The sequence below is a fragment of the Myiozetetes cayanensis genome, unplaced genomic scaffold, assembly GCF_022539395.1.
Source record: "Myiozetetes cayanensis isolate MyiCay16 unplaced genomic scaffold, myiCay2020 scf15, whole genome shotgun sequence".
In the NCBI taxonomy this organism is placed as follows: Eukaryota; Metazoa; Chordata; class Aves; order Passeriformes; family Tyrannidae; genus Myiozetetes; species Myiozetetes cayanensis.
This window is the reverse complement of record NW_026087159.1, coordinates 10,283,404-10,300,048: the sequence shown is the minus strand read 5'-3', so window position 1 is coordinate 10,300,048 and position 16,645 is coordinate 10,283,404. Positions and strand designations below refer to the sequence as shown.

The 16,645-nt window shown below is 38.7% G+C and overlaps 1 protein-coding gene across 1 annotated transcript in view; it reads left to right on the top strand.

Moving 5' to 3' along the window:
* COL4A6 (collagen type IV alpha 6 chain) overlaps window positions 1–16,645 on the top strand; it is a 104,385-nt gene that overhangs the window by 483 nt on the left and 87,257 nt on the right.

The following is a 16,645-nucleotide window of genomic DNA, read 5'->3' as shown; positions in this document are numbered from 1 at the left end:
GATCAGTGTCTCACTTTGCAGCTGACTGCCTTTCTTTCTCTTTTAGGCTCTTCTCAAACTTTTCTGTTAAAAGCTGACTCTCTAGGTCCTTGTTCTCGAGGGATCCAATCCACAGCACATCATAACTAAGTAAAAGTGATACGAGAAATTAAAGGATTAAGCTGTTAAGTGTTGTATCAAGCTTCATGATTGTTAGTAAATGTGTTTTAAGTTCTAAGTTGGTATACAGAAGCAATGACTTTATGATCTGTCAGTCTGACACTTTTATGACATAAACGTGGATTTTCTCTTGCTCTTCCTAATTAATGTTTAAATAGATTAGTAGGCGATTGCAAGCTTTTTAAAATGTTCACAATTTTTTTCTTTTTGATGTTATAATAGATTTTCTGCAGCTGGGATGCTGCAGTTCTTAGCCCACTCAACTAGTGAATGAAAGAGTCCTTTGGAAGATCTGTAGCCTAAATTAAGTATCCAACTGATGTAAAGTCAGCAGTTAAAAAAAGGTCTTTGTTATATTGTAACATAAATTAAGATTGTATAGTAATGTTTGTGGTGTGGATTTTACAGCTCACATACAATAGCGAATTAATGGAAGTAGTATAATATGTTTTAAGCAAGTTTATTTTAATTCAGCTTCTGACAGATTTCTAACAAAGCCAGTTAAAACGTGTTCTTGACTTGGCAGCCAATGTTTTTCTACTGCATTTGCTACTCTTTTGATTAAAATTTTAAGGAATTAGAACCTTCCTGTGCAACAGAGAAGAAATGTTTTTAAAAGTCTTTAATAGCAGAGGGGTTTATACTTTTCATAAATATGAAAGGCTTGGTTCTGTTTTGCATTTTTTATAATCAATTGCACTAGTAGAATTTCATCATCCTGATCAGGTGGTAGTTACAAGCTTTAATCTTCTCAAAGATTAAAAGATTAGAGAGTTTTATTCAACAAAACCAAGAACTGTTCTTCTGAGAGTTCTTGCTGTAGTGGAATCTGGGTAGAAATGACTTTTATAAAGCAAGTATTTTAAAGATTCTTTGAAGCAAATGTGCCACATTTTGTAGTAATTTTTATAAATTCATGCAATATGGCAGTGAAATTATTCCTGATTGATGCAGATGTAATTGACAGCAGATTTTAAATCATTTGCTCCAGTTTTGCTTTCTACCTGTTGGAAAACACATCTCTTAACAGTCAGATTTCTGTTAGTTCCTTGGCATCTTTCATTGCCCATAAAGGGGACTCTGTCAATTTAAGTCTATTGCAGTGAGTAAGATTAATCTATTCTTGCTATTTCTGAGTCTTCCTGACAGTTTTCTTCAGGGTTAGAAAACAATCAGAATTTTAATTGTAGTGTAATCAGTCTAAAAGTATGAAAAAGAATCAGAAATAAGTCCTTAAAATACTTAGTGCTCTGCATGTCTAAGCAGTTGATGGATTTAATGATTTTTATTAAAAATGCTGTCAAACATGCCCAACAGGAAAGGTTAAAACTCTGTTTTTGTAAACTTCAGATACAGTAGTAGGTTACTGAGTTTCTGGTATCACTGATTTAAAAACACATCCAAACACCTTCCAGCGTGAAGTAAGCTGTTAAGAGAAAGTACTGGTGATTGCATTTGCAGTAAGCAGAGATTTTTTAGGGAAAGCAAGATCTCTGAAACATTTCTTAATAGTCTTCTGGTATATAATTTGAAGTGACAGAGCACAGTGAAGTACCATGCTAATCAAATGAGGTTAAAGCTTTAGGTTAATAAGGAGTAATAACTTCTAGAAGACTATTCACAGAGACAGTCCACTTGTTGCTGGAGATGGTGTCATTTACAACTGTTGTTTGTAATTTCTTTCCTTCAAAAACCTCTTTTCAGTAACATATCTGTTGTAAAGGAAACTTCCCTAAAATATTGTTCCAGTTGTTGAGCGCTCTTCAGGAACAGTACTATGTAGGCAATGACTGATATGTCAGGCCAGCACCTTGAATAAAGTTTTATCAGAGATGGCTTTGACACACAGATCTCAGTTATGAGGTGTAGTCATCCCCCTTTCTGTAAGAACAGGATTTTAAAGTGTATCTGAATGCATGTCTCAGTTAATAATTGTTTTCCCTGGGTGTGAGTGATAATCTGTTTTGAATGGCAGTACAAAATTAGCCTTGTAATGCTATCTATGTTTTCTTGAGCCAAATGTTGAAAACATACATGACTTGCAGTTTGCAGAGATTGTTACCTCGTTTGTAGACCAATTGCTGGGGGTGACCCAAGAGCCTCCCCTACCAGCTTTCAGCTGAAGTCACTCTAGAAGCTATGCTTCATTCTTGCTTTCAGTCTTTTATCATCAAGAATTTGCATTAATAATTAGCCAGCAGTGTCAGTACAGGATGCTGTGCATAACTAAAACAACTTTGTAGTACTGTCCTTGAGACATTCATTGCACCAAGACAAATGACAGAAGTTGGTCCAGAACTAGGGGGGATAAGAGTTGCTAGAGAGGCAGGGGTTTGCCTTGGCTGATCACTGCACTCCCCTGAGGCTTTGAGGCTTTTCCAGGCTATTGGGCAAAATGGAGTTTTTAGGAGAGGAACTGTTTTTAAAAGATACTCAGAGTTTTGCTGATGTTTTGGGGTTGTCCTCTCATAAACGTGAGGTGGAGCATGAGCTGAAAATGGTCACAAAACATAGAGACAGCCTCTTGCATTGAAATTTGAGATTCACATCTCTTCACAGAGCTCTCAGCTGAGCTGCATCATAGTCATTCTGTGCCCCCTGAGAGCATACCTGACATACAGGTGAGATGACAGCTCCTCATTTGTTTCCTTTCTGTCCTTGTTCAGCCAGCTGAGTGTACCTGTGCTGGTTTTGATGTGATGTCCTAAGGAATTACTGTTAGGACTTATTGTAAGGACTTACCATCAGGCATGTTCTGTTGGAACACCTGAGCTTTCAGATGGAGTTCAATTAGCTTTATTTTACAAGTGAACTTCGTGTACTATTGCAACTCTTCCATTTTTTTTGCTAATAAATGTGCAGATTAACTACAGCCACTCTCTTTTTTTAGCACTTAGTATCTTGTTCAGCAAAACATTTTCAGTATCCAAGTAAGGCAAATAAAAACTATGTGTGAAAACCAGTTCTGGGCAGTCTGCTCTATTTTGAGTAACTGTAGCCCTGCTAGTTCATGACACACTAGCCCAAGTGATCTTATTTGTCTGTCTCCCAGATTTTTTGTGTGTTTTGTTTCTATATCTATGATACAAACGTTTCATAATATCTTTTACTTTAGTATGTACTGGACCAGCTTAATTGAACCGAGCTCGTTGTTTTCAGTGGCCAAAAAATAATTTTGTCCCAGAGACTCTGACAGAGGGGGAAAAATAGCTGTTTAATTATGGATATTTAAAATCAGACTTGCAGCTCTCATCGTAACACTTTCCAGTGCAGTTTCTGCAAATATGATGTTATCCATTAAAGAGGTATTTATAAAGTTCTGATTTCTTTTTCTTTGCCATTTTAATCAGTATTTGTAAGCATGCAGTCCTTCTGTAATTTGATTTTTACAGCTGTATCTTTATGTAGTCGTGAACTTTATGGGGGAAGAAGTAATACCTGTAGTAAAGTTACTTGTATAAGGAAGGAATCTACAGAATTCAAGAAATAATATAAAATATCAACCTAATCTTCTAAATCTCAGGATTTGTTTACCAGATAAAGCTTCTAATGTGTAAGAATGCATGGGTGTGGAGGCTTGTTTGGTGAAGATTCCCATAGTGCATTGAGAATGGTCATTCTGGGAAGGTCAAGTTTGAGTGGCAATAGGTCTATAGTAAAATAATAACAATTATAACCTGGTTCTGTAGCAAAATAATGAGAATTACTAAAAAAAGAAGCTGATTGTTCATAATAGTGCTAATTATCAGGCTCTTGCCAAGACATGTTGAGTTCTAGGGGAAATTTTCATTTAAAACTGACTATCCCTTTCTCTCCCATCTGAACAAATAATTGTTTATTTGCTGAATATTTTCTGGGTGATGAGACAACAGAGCCTACAAAGTGGCTGTTTATTTGGCACTCAGATACTGTTTCAGGTGCTGTTCAGCAGCTATGAAATGGAGTAACACATATGATGGTGTTCTGAAAAGCTTTCTTTTGATATCATTATCTATTTGAGGTTGTGGCTGCCTTTTCATAGGTGTGAGAAGCACTGTGTGACCTGAAGAAGCATTTTATTTCCCCTTCTGTACAAACCAGCTTTGCTACCAGCCCCTAGGCTCTTGTCAGACAGTTTTGGTTATGTATCAGGAAATATGACCCACCTGCTTTTTGAGCATCTTTCAAGATGAACTAGGAAGGGATTGCTGCAAACACTGCAAAGCTCATGATTCTGTGTTGAACAGTGCTGAGGAACCAGAAACATATTTCAGAGATGCCAGCCAGTTTTACCCTTTTGTCAGTGACTTTTTGGGGATTATCAGGTTTTTTAGGGCAAGTCTTTAGGTACCTCAAAATAAAAAAAGAAGGTATTCCTTCTGGGAGAAAAAAGGTATTCTTTTACTGTAGAGTGGTGTAATAGTATTTTGAAGTGATCATGAAGTCATGATATAGATGAGAAAGTCTTTCCTGCCAAAATTGTTGATGTACTTGACCTTCTCTCTTCCTTCATAAGTGGGTTTGTGTGCCTCTCCATGGATAATGATTAATTTCCTTGGATAGTTGGGTTTTTAGTTACCTTTTTTTTTTTTTTAAATTATTTTATTTTATTTCAAAATATCCCTAGAGCCCAATAAGGCTCCTACTCTGCTGGGAAGGCTATAAACCCTAACTGAGCTTTAACATATTTATTTCCATTTACATGTCTGAACAGAAAGAGCATTTAGAGTGGAATCATGCAGTTCTCAATACCTGTTCCTTGCAAAGAGGGAATTTGGAGGTGTGGGCAATAAATCTAAAAATACTTGGGAAAAGTAAATAACTTGTTCCTGTGCTTTTTGCACAAATTTCCTTCAGTTTGGCCTGCCTTGGGTTTTCCCATACAAGTTCCCCTTCTCTGTTGGTGTGATTTATATGGAAGTCGTGTTGCTGCAGTTTCCAGTACTGTGTTTAACTTTCTACTTTCAAAAGTTGTTGACAATAATCTTGCTACTTAGGTTCAAATTCATCTTTTCAGAATTGTTTCCCCTTCTCTCAGGTTTGAGCAAACACAAAGAGGTGAAAATAATACCAAGCCAAGGGAACTGTTCCATGGATCTGCTCCTTTGCTGGCTTCCTTGCCACATTTTTTAACAGTCCATGATGCTCAGAGCTGACTGCTCTGATTCTGCCTGTACCCAAATGAATACAGAGCTGCAAAGATCCCCGAGATCTGTGCTTTCCTTCTTGTTATTTCTGTGGGATTTTGATTAGCTTTGGCTGTGTCAACCTCATTGGGCCACTAAAGCAGCACCTCCAGTTTTCACAGTCTCTGCTCACTCGGTTACCTTCACACTGAGAGAATCAACACTGGGAACCACATTGGTCTGATTTGCTTCTATCCACCGAGCTGTCAATAGCTACTGTATTCTGAGTTTGCCTAATTCACTGCCTGCTCTATTCTCTCCCATTTGGCTGGAATCTCCTGTCCTTTGTACAGCCTCCAGCCCTTGCCTCAACGTGCTCTCCAAGCTCCTCTGCCTTTCTGGCTCTCCTTTGTGCTTCAGCAGGCAGGGAGGCTGCCAGGATCACTCCTGACGGTTAATCCCGCAGTGCTTTCTCTGATGCCTCACTCCAGCAGCAGTGAGGACGTGTCAGTGCCTGTTACCCAGGAATCTCTCCTGCACAGATCTGCTCAGGAGGGTTGTACCTAATGTGCATTGCTTTTCCCATTGGTGATAGGAACCAACGATTTCCACCCTTTACACACACTCTTGGCAAGATCCCAGCGTGATGTGTAACACAGGTAAAATCTAAACATCATCTAGGGGTTGTACCTGGACTGATTGAGAACTTGCTAGAAAAGGCAAGACATCAAGGTTTCTGTAAGATATGAGCATAATAGTTAATTTTCCTTCAGTTTTGCATATTTGTCATTTTCCCATTTCCATTGAAGGTGAAAGAGGTTGGAAACAAGGTAGCAACAGCAACATTAACTGTTTCCTTAGCATATTTTTTTGGTTGACAGATCAAAACTTGCAGCTTTCTGGAGACTGGGATAGAAATGTTTGTACAGAGTCAGCTGAAAGCCGACTGCGTAAATGAATTTATAGCACTGATGGAAGGGGTTGGTTTGGACCTAAAAAGTAGAGAGAGAGGAAAAGAAAAGTGCAGTTAAGCAAGAAATGGACTTAAAAATTAAAGGTTTTTTTGCTAGGAGCATAATTTTAAAGCTTTAAATAGCATCAAGTCAGTGCTTTGTCTTTTCCTGACTTTTTTTAATTACTGGGTGTACCTTACCTGTTCTCATTGCATTAGTGTTTTCAAATCAGTTCTTATGTTCCTTATCCTATTATTTGAATCATTGAAAGTTAATATTTTCTATTAAGATCCTAGTTCTAAAAAGAAGTCTTAAACCAAAAAAAAAAGATTCTCTAGAAAATTATATACCTATAAAAGAAGTGATGAATCTATTACTCTTAATACTTTAAAGTTTGTTTAGAATTCATAAGCTGGCAAGTCAATTTTTCCAGATAAAATATATTCTGAAATATCTATAAGCTCATTTAATTACTGTAAAAAAGATAAATAGATGAATTGACACAGTGAATAATGGCTAGACTTTTCCAAAGAGAATCGGGACCTTTTTAAAGTTCTAATAGTTCTTTCAGTCAAACTTCTGCTGTGAGGGAGTGTGCAGATATCACTTGCTCTGTGTAATGTATTTATTTAATTTTTTAAAAGCAATTTGGCATTATTGCTACTACTATAGTGGAAACACATCAAAACAATAGGAGGGTGAATCACTGTATTGTACTTTGATGATTAAAGCACAAAATGATCCACAAAGCAGGGTGGAACTGAACTGGAAGAACATAGCCTGCAGGAGCAAAAAGTAGGCTTGGAAAAGTAAGAATTTATAGTAGTCTTCAGACTTTTCCATAAAAGGAGCCTGTAGGCTTTCAGCCTCAGCCCTCCTTTTGAGGTTTTAGGCTGTCATCAAAGTGTGTGTGAGGGGTTGAAAAGTTGGAACATTATCTGTAAAATGAATGTATCTTTGTAAATACCTTTTCTATGAAGTGCAGCATATGTGTGGATTCAGCTGGAAGGTGAGCTTGGCAGGCCCTGGATTGCACTGCACAGTGTACATGGCATTTTGCATAGAACATGCTGGATCTTTGTTACCAGAAAGGATGAAAGTGTGGTGAGTCTCAGTCCTGTGTTCATGACTGAGGTGATTTCCAGTAAGCCCTGGGTGCCAAAAGTAAGGTGCTTTATTTCTGGTGTACTTTTGAAATGCACATTCTCTTTACTTTCACTGTGGGAATAGGTGTAACCCAAATGCACTGCTTGATATTTAGCAAAAGTTTTCTGTTTTCATCAAAAACACAGTTTTTAACAGCTATCTCTTCTTGTAAGATTTATATGATCATTTTTACAAAGGAAGAGAAATGCATTTTTAACCTAGTAAAGTAGTTTTGGCTTAAACTGGAAACAACCTGTGAAATGTGTTTCTACAGATGGTACTTGGCTTTTCTCTGTGACTTGAAGAGGTCCAAGTTATAAGCTTAACAATATACAGAAAATATGTTAATGTGGTGGTGAAAGGACGAAGCTTTCAAACCACTCCTGTAACAAATGTGTTCTAGGCACCAAAGCAAATGTCAGATGCTTAGCCTACTTTTACCACAAATAGATACAGAAAATACTCTTTGAATGCCACAGAGGTCCACAGAGGTTTTGAAGTTAAATGAGTTGGTGACCATAAACAGAATACTTTAGATGGTTTCTTGAAGGTAGTGATTATATGGTTTGCTCTGTGGTACTTTTAACAACCTTAATCTCTCTGAATGTATAATCTTGTTAGGATTAAACCAAAATCTGCCTAGATAATTAGAGTGAGCTCCAAACTGTGGTTTGACCTGTATCTCTTAGTGGTGCAATTTCCATGTGAATGTGCTGGCCCTGGAGCGTGTGGAGTGTGGAGAGCCCTCAGCAGGGTCTCTGGGAGCTGAGGACCTCCCATACCTCAAATAATCTGTTCCCTAAGAATGTGGTTGGAAAATCACCTCCGAGGTTTTGCAAAGACTGCTTTTCTGTGACTGTACCAGCTGGGGTCTGGGTCAGAACATGTTTTAATGTGGCAGAGCACATTTTTCATTGAGGGTAAGATGTGTTTGCAGGCCATCCCGAGCGCTGAGAGTCACAGGATGGGTCGAAGCCTGGAGTGCCTTGTGGCAGGCACGTTCACTGGTTGCATTACTGTGTTGTCCTTCACTTCTGGTAGTGATTTGCAGATGTCCTTCCACCCTGCCGGGCTAAGTACTGGTGTTACTGCCCTGCATGTGTGAAGAAAGCTTTGCCCCAAGTCATGCAGCAAGTTTTTCTTCTTTGAACTGTTTGCACCGGGTGTTTTGTGTGCCCTCAGGCTCCTCTCTAAATGAAATGACTTGTGCAATCTGCCTTTGGAGATCTCGAAGGTTTGAACCTCTAACAAATAAGGCACAAAACTGTAAAATGTTGATTATGGCTGCTTAAAGGCTCTCCACTCAACTGCATTTTCTTCTGTTGGCTAGCACAGGACTATGAAGTTCTCTAAGAATGTGGTTGGTTTTTATCTTCCATTTTTGTGCTATCCAGCCAAATTCTGCACGTCTTTCAGAGAGGAGTGGCAGGGATTAAAAACCAGCTAGTGAGTCTTTAACTACAGTCTGACAGTGGTAGAGTAGAATTAATTAATGTTTATATCCGATCTCCAGTGTTACTGTAACTTTTCAACTCCATTCAAGGATACTTTATGAACCACAAACCGAAGTGTTTACCAAGTTATTTTGGATAGAAGTAAATTAAAGCTATGTTAAAAAAAAAAAAAGGTTGATTTCTGGTTTTTTTTAACAGAAGTCTGATTCATAAAACAGTAGATATTGTGCAGAAGTTCAACAAACAAGTGGTTTGGTTTTTTTCATTTTCAAACTTAGTAATAGGAGTTTAATAATTTTCATTCTGAGCTGCAGTTACCAGAAGTGTTCTGCAGTTCACTGTAGCTTTCCAGATCTATTTCTCCTTTCTTTCTTACCTTACAGTTTTTAAAACTAATGAAAAGGATTTTTTTTTTTGGTTGTTTGGCTGAGTTACTGTCCAGATCTGGAATGATTGTTTTACAGTTTTCCCTGCACAGGAGACTGCCAGCCCAGGCACCTTTGTGCAGCAATACTGGCTGTGGATTTTGTTTGAATTATATGATAATATTGAATTTACCAGGGATAAATGTTGCTGAAGTAGTTCTATGTTTTCTATATATAATAACAAGTGTTCTGTTTGTGTAAGAACAACCAGGCAAAACACAGCATCTGTTTCACCAGGATGCGTTCTTATAATTTCCATTAAAGAAATTCCAGTGAGAAAGTTATTTCCCTCCTCTTCATTCCGGTATTATGAGCTCACTCAGAGGAGGGCAGAGAGGTACCAGGTTTCAGGACTAAATTCCTTTGCCAGAGGAATGTGCAGTGAGACACAGGTACAGGCTAGCTCCACGACATACTTGTTTAGAGGGGCCCTTCTGCAGCCCAGCAGCTTACAGATCTCAGATTTACAACACTTCCTTATCTGCATGGTTTTGTTCTAAAAAAAGAAGAGCAGGATTGGTTTTTATGAAGAATATTGTGAGTTTTGTTTGATTTTACAAAGCAAATTTCATTTTGCCTTTCTAGATAGGCAGTAAAAGTGTTTTGTAACACCCTTAAAAGGTGTAGAGGCAAATGTAAGAAAGGTAGAGACAATTGAAAAGCACTCACTGCTGTCAGGTGTACTCTGGGCTATTGTGTTTAACTGAGGTCACTGAGAATTTAGTCTGCATCTTACATAGTATGTCATTGGGGGCCTCAGTTTCTTTTGGAATTTTATTTAGTGTCTGGCATGAGTAATCCTTATTTTCCTTACATATCAAATGTCAGTGGCATCTTAAGCCTGATTATTTAGATGTTGCCTCACACTGTATCAAAGTAGCACTAGTATCAACTTGTATCTTGAAAAAGTTGCACAAAAGCACCAAACCCTTTCCACTAACTAAGTTTGTCATAAAACTACTATGGGAACGTAATTCAAATTCTGTTTGGAACCAGCTTATCTCTGTAAGATGAGACCACCACAATTCATTTGGTTACTTGGCAGAGCTGTGAAATTTGCTGTGCTTGCTCAGTTTTGTAGCCACTGCAGCCTCTTGCTCTTGATAAGCCCCAAATCACAAATTCCTGTGTGATGATATCAGGGAACTGTAGCAGGATATTGACTTCTGTCAGGTATTTTATGGTTAGGACAGGAAGTTAGTATTTTGTAGATAAAACAGGAGGACTTGGTTGTGGCATAACTAATAAGGAAACCTGGATTCTGTTCTCAATTTAGCTTGATGAATGGCTTCAGGTAACTTTCTTAAATGCTCCAAACCATGTTTGTAGCTATCTGTAAAATAATCATGCATGTGCTACTCCCAGTGGTTTGTATGTCTGTTTATCAAGGTGTACTTTAAAACAGGTAACTGTTGGTAGCACTTAAGGAAATTTAGAGGAGGAGTTGGATGTGTGCTTGTTGGTGTTTTCCTCAAGTTCCTAAGATGATACAAATATTTTTCTTTCTTGATTTTCATGACTAATCTACTCGCTCTACTAATACGTGTGACTAGAGAATGATGATAAAAACATACAAAACATGTGTTCTATAAAAACTGATCTGAGTGCAATTTGAATTCCAGTTTTAATTTCACAAAACTCAAGACTTAAATCTTGTTCTTTTCCTTACATATATTCCACTCTGGTGCCACGAGGCTGGTTAGAAATTAGTACTGCATAAAAGCCTAGACTGGACCAAACAAATAGCATCTGTGTAAAGCAACAGAACAAAGTTGGTGTTACTTTATGCAAGTTATGAAAGCGTAATGTAAATGAAAACATAGCTAATGTAGTATTTTTCATGGGAATATAGGTGATGCCACATTTTTTCTTGAAGTATTAGAAGAAGGTGCTAGACTGTAGAGACCTGTTATGTAACATCTGGATGTTTGACTTGGGCAGAGGTGAGGAAATCAGGAATCAGCTCTCCTGAGACTGGGTTATCTCAGACCTGTCAGCTGTGGGATTTCTTGCATCTCTGTATGAAGCAATTGGCACCTGGAGGTGTTGGATTCAGGATCTCTGACAAGCTGGATGGAGGTTTGTTTAGAAAGGTCTGGGTTAAAGAGTCAGGAAAAAAATATAAATCATAGTATTTTGGCCTGCAGGATCTGCTGGGTTGGTTACGTCATGTTTGGTGCACATGGACACAGTGAAGTGTTCAGAACAAAGCACAGCTTTTAAATGACAGTAATTGGTTGCACTTGCTCCAAATATTGTTTTGCATTTCTGTGTCTCTGGATGAGCTGGAGTTTGTGGGAGGGGAAAAGCTGTTAAATGGAGGGAGAAGCTCCAGCAGAGAAGCCTGCCAGGGCCAGGAATCCTGTTTGCTGGTGCCATTCCCTAGCAGGAGGCTGTGCCTGTGCCCTGCAGGTGGATGATGTGTCTGTAGGGAGGAAGGAGAGCAGCTGTAGCTGATGGGTCTTCAGCAAGCCTCTGCCCTGTCCATTTTTGCAGTTTAATGTATAACTTGGTGCAAATTTCCACACCTTCAACACGAGTACAAGATGTTTTGTTCAGTGTGAGGCAGGGAATATTTCTGTAGCTGGTTTAAATCCAAGTTAGACAACTTATACCTTAAGATAACTTATCTAACTAAATAAATGAGGTATCTTCCTACTCCATTCTGTATTTTCTGTTTGCACCACTTTGCATGCCCATGTGCTTTAAAAGTAATCAAATAAAGTGTGTTCTTCCTTTCAGTTACTTTATTTGTTATCAAAGGTCTTAACCAAAATTCATTTAGTGGAAAAACTAATTTGAAACCTTTCTCAGGTCAGTACATTTGACTGAAATTTGATATTAATTAATTTAGCCTTGCATGCAGAGTACTTGTGGTGTATAAGCTGCCATTGTTGGGACACATTGCAAAATCTGAAACGAAATGTTTTCTGGAGTTCGCTGCTCGTGGTTAAATGAACACTCATGTAACCTTTTGTTTGGTTTTCTATAGAATTTAATTTACAAACTTTGCTGGAAAATAACCTTTTGCCCTTATTAATGTATTCCGTGGCACAAAGGAGCCTGCAGGGTGTCAGGGTGCACAATGTGCACGCCCTGCTCTGCAGTGGGAAATCGCTGTTTGCCTCTGCTGGGGGGAGCTTGGAAGTGAATGTTTGGATCAGTTCATAGGTTGAACTTTTAGCTCCCATTCTGTTTCTCCCACTGCATCTGTAGGTCTTGTGCCTATCACAGCAGAAGTTAGTCTGTGTGGTGAGTGTGGCAGTATAGAGAGCTGTGAATTGTTTTTCTTGTGGTTAGAGGAAGGAAATGCAGCACTTACCAGGAGCCCAGAGCACGCAATTTTATTCAGATTTTACCTTTCAAAAATACTCTTCAGATACTACTTATATCAACTTCCTTAAAAATCTGTGAGATTAAAGTACCTTCATGTGCACATGGCATACTTTCTTTTTCTCTGAAAGATCACTTTGTGGCATTGTGAACCTCATGTTTTTATTGCTACGTCTGTGACACTCACACCTGTGAACCCAGGTCACCACATCTGACCCTACTGTGCTCTCATATGCCGAAAATCAAACTTGAAACACAATCCCTACTTCAAAAGATTTGCAACCTGCCAGATACGTGCAAAACCTAAAGAAACCCTGGGAAAATACTGCTCAGCAAGGGGCAGTCTCATCACACCAACCGTAGAATTGCTGCTGCTGTTTAAGGAACTGTGTACACTCAGCTTCCTCTGATACTCATTCTGTTCAGGGATGGCAGCTCCTCTGCCTCTTAAAACCTAGAGAATTCCTGAATTAAATGTTGTTCTTGGGTATAGAAGTGGAGGTTCGAGCCTGATTTTAATTTAAAATCACTTACTGTGGTAGGAGGGTGTTGATAATTATCTGGCTGAGGAAAGGCTTGGAAACAATTGTCATTGCTCCTGAAACTGTTCTTTCTCAGTCTTGTGGCAGGATGGTGAGCTCAGAGCACAGCTGTGCTTTATGCTGCTGGCATGAAAATAGAGACCATAAAAAAGGAACCTTTCTGCAACAGGATTTTATTGTTGAACTGATTGTTGATGTGATAGCTCAGATCATAAATCTTTGGGGTCAATGATCAACAATCCAAAGGGATCATTCTCTTCCTTGCAACAACAGAAGCATTAACTCTCCAGAAAACATCAAATTATTTCATATACTGAGGTAAAATCTGCCCTGGTCAAACCAGAAAGAACATGTCGTTGTTCAGTCTAGGAACATTACACACCCCTCTGACAAACTGAGAAATTAATCAGGGTTGTAATCCTTGGGTAAGATTAACATGAGAGCATCCAAAGCTATTATACTTGATTCAAGTAAAAATGCGTGTGGGTGTATGTTTATGTACAGCTATTGCTTAGTTCTGACCTCTTGGGAATCTCAAAGGACAGTAACAGCAGGTGGAAAGAGTTTCAGGGTAAATTTGACATCATATCCAGATTAATTATTCAGTATGTCTCACTGATGTTTTTGAACTCTGAAAGAGGGTTAAAGGAGGAGAGGATATTTAGCCAATCTAGTTTTGAGGTAATTTCTCCATTTAACTGAGGTGTGACTTGGAGAATAACTATTAATAACCTGAGTCCTTTTACACCCAAAGGAGAATTGGTAAGAGCGGTAATTTGGGAGCACCAAGGTCCGATGACTGATGGGCACAGGGAATGGCAGTGCTTACCTCTGACACAAAGATTGTACACACTGTGAAAAGCACTTGTAAAGTGGCATGTGGATGTTCCTGGGAGATGAGCAGCAGGATGGTGTGCAGGGCAGCTGGGCACCTGTGCCTTCCTTGCAATGATACTCCAGCAACTCTTAAGGGATTTCATCCCTGCAGACTTTTTCTGTAGGTCCCACTGCAGGATGTGCAGCCTGTCCATGTTCCATCACTCCAGAGAACGGGGGCTCAGGGTGGTTATGCCAGTAACAAAACCTAATATAGCCATTATCAGACAATGGATAAAAGAAGTGAAGTCACTGTGGAGTGCAGTGTACTCCTGCAGGGTTCGTGTTTTGTTTTGCAGAATAGCAATAAACACTGCACAGCACCTTTGGACAGGTAGAAGAAGGTGTGATTTTTCTCTGGAACAGTATGGAAGTATTAGGAAGGATGAATATAGTTGTTTGTCTTGGAATAGGACCAGGATTCAAGGTCTAATGACTCCAGTATCTGTGGTTTGCTAATGGCCACCAGATGCTGGGACCTCTGGTTTTTATCTCATCTGAAAGAAAGGCTAAGTCATCAGAGCCCCTGATAGCTCAGGATGGACTGAGATATAAATGTTTCCTGCTAATTCCCAGCCCTGCCTGTTCTATCACTTATGTTTCTGGTGAAGCTTCTTATGACAACACAGTTGTGCTGAGATTGGGATTTTTCGAGGGGTTAGGTGCAAAAGGTTGCAACTTTCCTGTGAGATACACAGATTCCTTCATGTCAAGGAAGGGTTATGGTCACTATTGTCATAACAAAGACCAAGTACATCTAAACACATTTCTTTAAGGTATTTTAACAATATTTGATCTCTCCCCCAGTAATAACTTAGTAGTCAGTCTTTAAAATGAGCATTTGTGATCATTGATGAATTCAGAAGTAGTTTTTGAGCTGGAATTAATTAGGAAACAACTTGCTGCTTGTAGTTTCAGGGAGGGATTTCACTACTAGTGGGTCTTCTCTTTTGCCCTTCTTTTTCTCTTTTCTTTTTTAGTCATTGAGAAAGCAACCCAATACTAGATCACATGCAAGAAATTAAGTATTTCACGAAGTTCTCTTCAGAAGGCTTCCTTCTGGGATATTATGCAAATCTCTGGATTTGTTGTAAGGAAAATATATAAAAAATGTTCCTTCTTCAGAGTCACTGAAGGTGTCATCCTGTTGCCTTACACCTTCACTTAAGAACTTGAGCAATAGTTGTGAAATACTTCTCCCAACTTGTAGTCAGTAAGGATATGAATGTTTTAATTATTACTAAATATGCTAATTCCCCTCACCTCTTAGGTTCAATAGTGGTTCTATTACATTGCATGGTAGCAAAAGGATAAAAACAAATCTTGTTTGTGAATGGGAAAATATGTATTATTTCTTAAATAGGGTAATTTGACAGAAAGATAACTACACTGCATTGTTTTTGCTTTCTGCATTTCTTTAGCTATCTAAATACATGTAAAATACATAACCAGACGTGTTTCAGACACATGAAATAACTTTGTGTTGTATTTGTTAATTAGTGTTGTGCTGGCTGTGACCAACTACTATTGACTGTAAAAACCCAAAATCTTACAAACTTTCTTTCTTTTGTGTTGTGTGGCCAGAAAGTAAGTCTTGCAGTTCAGCAGCAGTTGCAAACTCGAGTAGCAAGGTTTGTAGTGGTCCTATTTATAGGGGGAAATGGGGAGTGGCAGAGTCAAATTCCTTAGGGAGATGCATTTACTTATTCTAGAGGAAGAATGATAAAGGATGAACTTGACTGTGATTATGATTAAAATGCACGTTCATCACAGGTCTGAAGGTCACAAGAGACGTCTGTCCTGGGAAATGCAGTGAAAACTGTGGAGCACTCCTGGGAGCTGAGAGAACTCAAGTGAACTTGAGAGTGAGGCTGACTGGAAAGGTGCAATAGCTGTTTATGGAAATGGAAAAGCTCTTTTATTTATTTTTACTACAAGTGCCAGTACTGTACTTCAGCAAGAACTTTAATCCTTAAAGCCTTGCAAATGAGTTTGATACACCTCAGCATTTGGAGAAGAGCTGTGAGCAGATTGAATTTTTTTTTTCTTCCTTCCCATCTCCTTTCCCTCCCTGCAGCTAAATTCCAGCCCACATCTGCCCTTCCACTGAAAGCTTAAAACCTTTTTTCCTTCTGTGTGACCTTTGCCCTCCCTTTTAAGCAAGTGCAGGGGCAGGGGTCAGAAGTCTTGTCCATCTCCTCCCAGCAGCAAGAGTTCTTCCTGAACAAGGGAAAAATCCAGTGAGAAAAATCAGGATGCACATTCAGCCAGTCCAGCATATGTTAAGGCCTTGACACTTGGATGTTATCAAAATATTGTTGCCAGTGTTGAGCTCTTTTTAATCCTGCTACAATTTTTTTTTTCTTCTTAAAATCCAGATGGATATTTCTGGTCTCATTTCTGGAATCAAAATGCTAAAAGCAAAGAGTTATTTGAACACTTCCATTTTCAGCAGGTCCATTGAGAAGACATCACTGTTGCTGTCAAAATACAATTATTCACACAGTTCTTATATCTCAAATGTGATATAAAAGTTTCTTAGACAACGTAGGCTACCCTTGAAATCAAAGGAATGTGGCAAAATCAAGACCTACACGTTCCCTCTTCCAAACTGTATGCAATTTATTTTTTCCTTTTCATTATGAACGATCT